General features: G+C 34.3%; 1 pseudogene; it reads left to right on the top strand.

Moving 5' to 3' along the window:
- Positions 1–6,142: 6,142 nt before the first annotated feature.
- Positions 6,143–8,695, top strand: LOC149578823 (wall-associated receptor kinase 2-like; annotated as a pseudogene).
- The last annotated feature ends 1,635 nt before the right edge of the window (positions 8,696–10,330 follow it).

The raw sequence follows: 10,330 nt of genomic DNA on the forward strand, positions 1-10,330 counted from the left end.
GGTACAGGTACACCACTGGTAGCATAATCCTTGATACCATTCTTTTCCAACAATAAAGAAATTCTGGCCTTCCAGACACCAAAATTTGAGGCACCATCCAATCTATCCTGATCTCTCAAACCAGCTGAAGCCATCTCAAGGGTTTAAAGCAATAATAAATCTAAAGAGATCAAAATTTCTTTCCTACGGCAAAACTCTTCTACCCTTAACAATGCTCTGATACCATGTGAAAAATCAACTATTGCAGTCACTGATTATTAATCTCCTATCGTAAATGATTATTAAATTGCTGAAAACAAATTCCCAGCTAATATTGAAAAATAACACAACTACAACTTCACTTATAAAATATGGAAAGAAATGCGCAACACAATGAACACAATATTTTCGGACAAATTGTCCCTGGAAAAACCCCTAAGGGAAAACCAGTTCTATAGATGAGAAATTATATTAAACTTCAGCAAATCAAGAGATACAAAATTCCTTGCCTCACACTGGCAGAACTCCGACAACCTCCTAATTTCTCCTGCTGATATTCCCCACTACTATTCCCGCGCTAACACTGCGCCCTTGCTAACACTGCAAGACTGTTTGCTAACACTACAAACGTTTCTCCAAAGCTTCTTATCCAAATGACCCAATCACCCTTTTCTATACTACTCCTATTGGTAAACCAACAACCGAGATTAAATCTAACCAACGGTTGAGATTAAAACAACTCGACAGCCAATAATAGAATTGGTTGCAAAGTGTCCAAAAGGAATCACTAAAATTAGTAAATAATAACCATTTACTAATTTTTGGCAAGTGGACAAACAACTATCCAAACCACCCATAAATACAACCGCTATTCATAGATAAGGACGAACAACTGTCCAAGCTACCCATAAATAGTGCTGCTATTTCCGAGTCAGAAATAACAGCTATCCAACTAACAATAATTAACAGTTTTGGTGGAGCTTTTGACGAGATTGAAACCTGTTCCATACGAGAGGATGAAGAACGAGAGCAACCTAGCCATACATTTCCTCTCCACTGTGAATACGAGGGGATTCAGGGAAATCATAGATCCCCATCTTGATGTGAAGGAAGGAGGTAAAAACTATAAATTAACCAAGAATGCGAAGGAAAAATACAGAATAGCAAAAACGCATAAACACGGAGTTTATCGTGGTTCACCATAAATTGTGGCTACGTCCACACTGAGAGCAGAGGAATTATATTAATGAGAAAAACCAATTGAGTTTACAATACATGCGATCAGCATTTATAGATCACAAATGATCAGCTGAAGAGACAAAAAAAATGGAGGGAAAAATACAAGTGTCTGTTGGCCTTCACAATTCAACAAATCTCCCACCTGAAGACAACAAATAAACTAGCTGATCATCCATTCCCCTGCTCTACATGCTGACTTACTTCTTTTTAACAAGGCCAAGAGAACTCCTGACACATTTGAACTTCTCCTTGGCAACAACCTTTATCAACATGTCCGCCGGATTGATCTTGGTATCAATTTTGGCAACCTTCAGTTTTCCTTCTGCTATAACATAACGAACATAGTGAGCATGCTTGTCAATATGTTTGGAGCGTCGCTGAGAGGAATGATTGTGAACCATAAAAATTGCACTTTGACTATCTGAAAATAAAACATAATCATCTTGTTGCCTTGTAAATCGTTGAATAAGCGTTGCAACCAAATCATCTCTCTAGCCCCTTCGGAAAGAGCCAAGTATTTGGCTTCAGCAGAAGAAAGTGCAACACAATGTTGTAGTCTTGAGGCCCAACTAATGGCAGCCCCGACAAATGTGAAAGCATAACCAGTAGTAGACTTGCACTTTTTTCGATCTCTGGCAAAATTTGAGTCGCTAAATCCTTGCAGCTAAGTATGATTTCTACCAAAACACAATGCATAATCAGAAGTACCCTTGAGATACCGAAATATCCATTTCACTGCTTCCCAATGAGGTTTCCCAGGATTGCTCATGTATCTACTAACTACTCCCACCGCATGAGCAATGTCGGGACGTGTAGAAACCATAGCATATATTAAGCTACCAACAACTGATTTATAAGGAACATTAATCATAAAATCCTTGTGATATGAATATCAGGATTTAACTGTGTGATTTTGAGTCAAACTCGATGACCCATATTTCATGAGTAGTGATTCAACATGAATCCATCTCTCATGAGAATAAATGGAACACTTAGCACTCATTGGATCTAGGTGATGCTCACAGGGGTGAAGCACCGGGACTTCCCGGGAGGTCACCCATCCCAGTACTACTCCAACCTGAGCGCGCTTAACTACAGAGTTTCCTCCATAGTTAAACCCAAAGCTTGCAACCCCATTTGCAAAACCTTCACCAAGTGTTGTGCCTTATGAACCATTCATTAGAAAGCCCCTTAAGCTGTGGAAATTATCTCCTACCATAAAATCCTTCTCGTCTTGTGTTTTGGGACACAATTCAGAACTGAGGCAGAAATGAGGAGCAAGAGGAATAGGAACGTTTTTAGCTTCAGCCATGCCAAACCGTTCTACAACTTTGTCAATATATGATTTTTGTGACAAATTCAACATCTTTTTCTGTCTATCTCTTGTAATAGTCATCCCAGGAATCTTTTTGGCTGCCCCTAAATCTTTCATGGCAAATCGAGAAGCTAACTCTTTCTTTAGCTTGCTGATTATTTGAGGAGAAGTACCAGCAACTAGCATGTCATCAACATAAAGTAACAGAATAAAAAACTCACCACCAAGAAGTTTTTTATAGTAGACGCAAGGATCTGATTCACATCGAGTGAAGTTATGCTCAGCCATGAAACGATCAAACTTAATATACCATTGTCTTGGAGCTTGCTTGAGCCCATACAAACTCCGCTTCAGTCGACAATAGAGATGTTCTTTCCCCTTTTGAAAAAAGCCTTCAGGCTGTTCCATGTACAATTCTTCATTGATGTCACCATCATTTAGCATTGAAGGGCTTGGAGATGGCGTTACAAGTGGCAGATGAGTTGCAAACTGTTTTGCCTCACGGACCACAATTTGATGGCCCCCATTTGGACGGATAGAATTCATCAAGGAATAAAAGGATGTGAAAGTTCATCAGTTTTAAAACATCTCAATATTGGTCATCCTTAAATATCACCAAGGAAGAAATTAAGCTTGTAAAAATAAGTCAAATTTTAACAAATAAATTGAATTAAAACAAATAAGTTGATTGAAATAGATAAAAGAACAAGTCAAATTTTAACCTTGATGTATGAATTAAATTTAAAAAATATTTGAATTTATTTGACAATACAAATAGTATATAAAACATGATGTTGAATTATAGATTAGAAAAATAAAATAAAATAAAATGAAAAGACAAGCTTATCTACTTAATTTAACATTAAACTATAATAAATTAAAATAAATAAATCAAAGTTGTAAATTAAAATGGATACATGAACAATCAAATTCTAGCATTGGAAAAAATTTCAAATAATCATATAGCTTAAGACAAAATCTTTTCCAATAACTTGGAATGTATGTATATCATTGTATATTTTTATTTTTATCAATTTAAACTTTCAAATAAAAAAGCTATGTCATGATATTTAAACCATTTAAATCAATTTAATCTTTAAAAAAAATGTATGTCATTATATTTAAATTATTTTAATCAATTTAAACTTTCAAAAAAGAATGCATGCCATGATATTAAAGTTTGAGTCTACTATACGAATGAAAAACAAATTGTGGAGCATACTATATTAAACTTAATGTATGTATGCCAAATGTCAAATGATTTAAATGAACTAGTACTTTTGTAAGTTAAACATGATACTTTAAAAATGAAGATTGTTGGAGGCAAGAAAAGGTGTGAGTGCTTACCGAATGATACTCACATGCAATAACATTTAAACAACAATATATTTAAGAAATCCTACCAAAGAGAAACTTAGTATTTTTTAAGAGTCTATTGTACACTTGATTTTTTTGTAAGGAGTCTTTTATATGACTTTCTAAATATATGTCTAGAGAGCCACCTCTTCCACATAATATTGAAGAGCAAAATTTGTAGTCAATATGGTTACATTACATACTAAATATAATTTGTACCTAATATTTTGGCAATGAGTGTTTTATTCAATTCAATTGCATTGACGATTATAGTTACCAATCAAACAAGGACAAAATAATAGTTCTAGAACATCAATCATTGGTTTCCTTCTTCATTTATCTATTTGAACTATATAACCCAAATACACTTGGAAATTACATTTTTGAAGTTTAAACACCAAATTGGAGGTATAACGTTGGACTATTATTTGCAAAGGTACAAACGAGTACTATATGCTTACCACACATTCTTTTAGTAACTTCATTTTTTGTAGTAACAATATTATAGTAGAGGAATGAAGTGGGATTTTGGACACCAATAGTTGTGTTATTTGGTGGTGAAACTCTCTTCTATATTTTGAAGTTCCATTTTAGGAAAATATTGATTAAGAGTTTTTTCTGGCACTATGACTAGAATTTGATTTGTGTATGTAGGTTGTTAGAGCCTTTGAAAATGTTACCAAGCAAGAGAAGGAAATTATTTGTCATATCATACAATAAGGAATAAGAAAATTTCTTGTCACCAACATTTAGAACAACATTTCTTGTATTGTATTGAGAAAGCACTAGTCAATTGACATCTATACATTTTCCTATCTTAAATAATGCATGTCTCTTTAGTGGTGTTACATTGTGAAAAATTGTGTTAGTACAAGAATCTTGATTGTATATAATTTAATATTATTCAATAATATGTTTCTAAGAACATACTCTAAATTATTTAATACAATATAATTTTTTATGATATGTTAGTGTTAACTTTGATCTATAAAATCTTTTACAAAGATATTTTAATAAGTAATTTTAAATTATAATACATATTATGTTTAATTTTTTATATTTTAAAGTTTGAAAGTTATTTTTTATTTTTTAAAATATAAATTATAAATCAATTTTAAACTAGTAGTTTTATTAGTTATCTTCGTTATAAATTTCTTAGAATTTTTTTTCCTAAATTTTAATTTATCATATTTCATAAATAAACTAAGTTATTCAATTTATTGCATTTATACACAAAATTAGAATCTCACGATATGTTCGAGATTAAACATGGTGTTGGTGTGCGAGATATTAAATACAAATTTGAAAGTTTTGTCATTGTTTCTTAGTCCGAAATGTCATGGGAAGGCTAATCTCCATCCAAAATGCACTAAAGACAAAACAAAGTCAAGCTTTTTTTTCATTCACGGAAATGTAGTAATTTTTTTTCCAATTTTTTTTTGTTTTTGACTACAAACTATGCTAATTATGAAGATCAAATGCTAAAAATCTATGATGTTTTCAATTTTTAGAAAATTGATCAACTTTATAGTTTGGATGAAAAGATAGCAACATTCAAATGTCATGGATGGCAGTACAAAATTTACCTTTGACGAAAACTGCACGAAGGACGAATATATGTATAGTGTACCCCATGCGTTTACTTTTAGCAAAATAATAAAATAAAATTTATGCCCATTGAAGGGAATTTAGAACTGAATTTTAATGAATTCTCTAAACTTACGTAGCCAAGAACGAATAATATTTTGGTTTATTTAGAACACCCACACCAACTTCTGCATTGATTTCGTGTTTGGAATAAAGACAGTTTGTCGAAATCATCTGTGTAAATAGCGCCCGTCGACCGGCCGTATTTGATTTATTCCTTATCATTGATCAATTTGTCCAAAGACAAAGGATTCCCCCTCCCTATTGTTCTTGCCCCTCCCCTATTGTTCCCTCGCATTCTATTATACAACGACAACCTATTGTTAATTATTGTGTAGGTCGGTAGGTAATTTGTGGAAATTGCGTTCTTTGACACGAGAAAGAGGAATTGACATTGAACATTACAAATGCGGCTTTTCAATTTAGATATTCTGTGTTCACAATGCCAATAATGCTTCAATCCGCAAGATAAATATATGTAGAGTTACGAAGATCATAGCGTATTACTATATTAGGCGTGGCTGATTCACTGGATTAGATGTGTGAGAATTAATTAGTCACACAGCTGAAGCCTGCGCAGACCATTTGCTTCACATCAGCTGGAGATTTAGGCTGACCTGCAATATGGAATACTCCATTAAAGACATACCCAATTCAAAAAACTGTAAATAGGACCAGTATGTAATTGGTACACAATTGCATGTATTTCTGTGTTTCCTTTTCAAGATGTTCATGCCGACATCTAGTAAAATCATATGTTCATGGCTGATTTTGCTTTACCCTTCGTCTCATCTAATTTTATTGCTCAATGCAGAAAAATGCTTATGGCCTCAAACAAGCGGAGATTTTACATTTCCTTACCCTTTCCGACTGCACAAAAATGCTTGTGGTTTGCCTGGCTTCGAAATTGTTTGCAAAAGAAATTCGAGTTCTGACCCTGGAATCCCCTTCCTTCCAACCCTTTCGAAGGAAGTAAAAATAAAAAATCTCTGTTACGACCACATGCTACTTGACGGCGCTAGCACGTATGCTTCTCCTTGCGAGAAACAGGGTAACGTTACGAACGCCACAATGTTCAGCCTTGTCGACGAAGGGCCTTTCAGGATTTCTGAGTTTAATAGGCTCCTTGCTATTGGCTGCAACACATACGGCCAATTTCAGATGTATATGGGAAATGCATCACAGGAAACGCCTTATTCGAGCTCCTGCACATCTAAATGTGGCTATGCTTCATCGCTCTATACCGGACAACTGCCCTGCAAAGTAAATGGCTGTTGCCAAATTCCGGTTCCAGGAGGTTACACAATAATTAACCTTGCCGCACGATTCTACTCTTCCTATGGACCGAGCAATTGTAGCAATTCGGCTTCCGCTATAGTCGATAAAGATAGCTTGGATTCTATTTCCAATTCAACGTCGTTCACAGCTGCGGATTTTTCTTTGAGGGTGGCCTGGGCTATTCCAAATCACACCTGCTTCTCTGCTCAGAGCAAGAGTTCGTACGAGTGTTCTTCAAACGCGGAGTGTGAAAATAGAATTTGGGGATATGTTTGCAGCTGTAAAACTGGCTATGACGGAGATGGATACACCAACGGTACGGGATGCACAGGTGAAAAACTGTTCTTTTATATTTCCAGCATATTCTTTTATTTGAGATTCTTCTCTAATTTTTTTATTCCCTGTTCCAGAAACAAAAAACTGCACAGGTATCACTTGCTTCCAAACTTCATCAATAATTGCAGGTATCTATTTCTGGGCATTCAGTATGGTATATAATAATCCCTTGTCTGGTATCCATTTCCTGCGGTAACAGTTTTTTGGTTGACGAATGCAGGAGCTTTTGGGATACTAATAGCAGTGCTGCTCGGCGGCGGCAGTCTCTTTTGGATTCTGAAGCTAAGAAAATCCAAGCGCGACAAGGAAAAGAACTTCAAGAGGAACGGAGGAGATCAGTTGGCAAAATTGCTTTCATCACGAGGGGGAGTAGAAAGCGTGAAGCTCTTCTCTCTGAATGAGATTGAGAAAGCTACAGATAAGTTTTCTCAAAATTTGATCTTGGGAGCTGGTGGGTACGGCACCGTTTACAAAGGCACTCTCGCCAATGGACTTGTTGTGGCTGTGAAGAGGTCAAAGCAAGTTGATTCAAAACATATCCATCAGTTTGTCAATGAAATTGTTATTCTGAACCAAATCAATCACAGAAACGTGGTGAAGTTACTCGGCTGCTGCCTCGAAACATCGGTTCCCGTGTTGGTTTATGAGTACATTTCTAATGGAACACTGTTCGATCATCTGCACGGCAACAAGAAAAAGCAACAGCAAATTCCATGGGAGCAGCGCCTGCGCATTGCTACTGAAAGTGCAGAAGCCCTGGCATACTTGCATTCTTCTGCATCAACACCGATTGTTCACAGGGATGTGAAATCTTCAAACATTCTGCTGGATAGTGATTATAATCCAAAAGTTGCGGACTTTGGGGTGTCTCGCCTTGTGCCGTGGGGCAAACTCACAGTACTACACTTGTGCAAGGAACTCTTGGTTACTTGGATCCAGAATACTTGCAGACAGTTAAGCTTACAGAAAAAAGTGATGTGTACAGCTTTGGAGTTGTTTTGGCAGAGCTTTTGACAGGGCTGAGAGCAGTGTCGTATGAGAGGATGGATAACAACAGCAGCCTGGCCATATACTTCCTCTCCACTGTAAACACGACGGGACTGGGGGAAATCATAGACCCCTGTCTTGATGTGAAGGAAGGTAAAATGAGGGAGTCGATGAGAAGAGTGGCAGCGCTAGCGAAGGAATGTCTTCACGTGGAAGGGGAGAAGAGACCCTCGATGAAAGAGGTGGTTCAGGAGCTGTTGTGGAGCAAAGGGGGCGAAAGAGTACATGCGTGGGGAAATTATAATGATTCAGAAGAAATGGAGGGGCTTATAGATGGGGAGGAGGAAAGAAGCGAGCGAATAAGGGCGGCCAATTCAATGGCAGGGCAGTGGAGTTCCCCGTTTAGCATAGAAGGAGTAAACAAGATTGGGGAGATAAAGATCTGTTGCGGAGCATCATCTTGGGCGGCTTGACTGTTGGCCTTCTATGTGATTGGGCTGACCGCTCCTATGGGTTTAAAAAGAATGGTTTAAACATATTACGCTGAATTCTTAGATCAAAAATGTTAGTTAAAATGATAGTATGTTACGACTATGTCCAAAAATGTTTGGCGACTTTGAAAACTTAGGTTGTTTAGGTTAACGGCTACTAAGTCTCTCTTCCTACAAAATTAGGAGCATTATGTTCTTTGCACAGCCTGAGTTTATTATTATTCTTAAGTAGGAAAAAGCAAGGGAGAAGGGAGTATTAGTAGAGGGTTATGAGGATATATATAAATGTAAGCTCCATGCTCTATTATGTGAAATTTAAAATTCAGTATGATATTTTTTTAATAAATATTAATTTGAATTTAATAAAGTGCTTTGAATTAATACATACTGAAGTGTTTATAAGTCTAATTTAAACTACATTTCACCCTCCTATCTTATTAACCATGTTAAAATTAAAATTTCTTCTTTAATTAGTTTTATATATTCATAGTGCAAACTTCTCTTCATAGTGTTATATTATCTTATTGAAAGAAAAATTATTTATTTATTATATATATCCATTATAGAGATTTCTTTGTTAAATCTTTATGTATAATATTCAAATTGAATTATTTCATTTCTAATTTTATACCATGGTCTATTATCTACTATATTTTACAAAGTTTTGTGTCCTTCAAATATTTTTATTTTATTTCACAAGTTTGCATGTCTTTTACTGGCATTCTAGCTTCAAAAGGAATAGTTGTCTAATGTTGATAACATGATCACAATGAACAACAAGAGCTATGATCGAGCTTGAGTCCCCGCCCTTGCGAAGAGTTTGAAATGGATTTTAAAAGAAAATAAATTACCAAATTTTTGAATAGATAGAGTTCGTTTGATTAGACCATGTTTGAGTTGGCCAGATGCAATTTATGTGAAAGTTGTTATTTTAGTCACTCATGATTAATCACATATCTTAAAAGATTGTTTAACAGTCAATTTTTTTGAACATTGGTGGGGTATAATGGATTGTCAAGAAAAATATTGATGTCTAATGTTTTAAACAATTTTTCATATATTGAAATTTTTTAACAAAAATAATTAATAGTATTGTCAAAAATATGAAAAAATAAACATAACATAAAGATTCAAGGAGACACTAGATTTATAAGGAAAACTAACAAAGGAAAATTCATATAGTTTTGTAGTGCAAGAATTTAATAGTAATTGACATTGTTATATTTTATAATTATTTAAATAGATTATTAAATTATGTTATATTTTTTAAATAAAAAAGTGATTTAAAGTTGATTATTTAGTGATATAAAGTATTGATTTTCATTTAAATTTTTTAAGAAAGAGTAGTTGATTGTTTATTATAATTTTAAAACATAAATTTTATTTGAAGTGAGATTGTAGAAGGGAGTTCTTGAAAAATAGTTCTTTTTAAAACTTAGATTTAGAAATGAGATAATTAATATTTTAAAATTTAGATTTAGAAATGTAGATGTAATATATTAAATTTTCATAATATATGAGATCAAAGTTCTTTTGTTTGGATCAAAAGTCCAAAATGACTCCAATAACACAAAATCAAATTATCCAATCATATAATTTGTATAATAAAAAATAAAAATAAATAAATAATAAAACTTTAGAAATATTTGAATTTTTAAAAATAGTTATTTGTGATTGGTGAAACTATAATAGAACAAAGTGA

This window comes from Cupressus sempervirens, chromosome 1 (genome assembly GCF_028749045.1).
Source record: "Cupressus sempervirens isolate cs-2001-9-10 chromosome 1, ASM2874904v1, whole genome shotgun sequence".
In the NCBI taxonomy this organism is placed as follows: domain Eukaryota; kingdom Viridiplantae; phylum Streptophyta; class Pinopsida; order Cupressales; family Cupressaceae; genus Cupressus; species Cupressus sempervirens.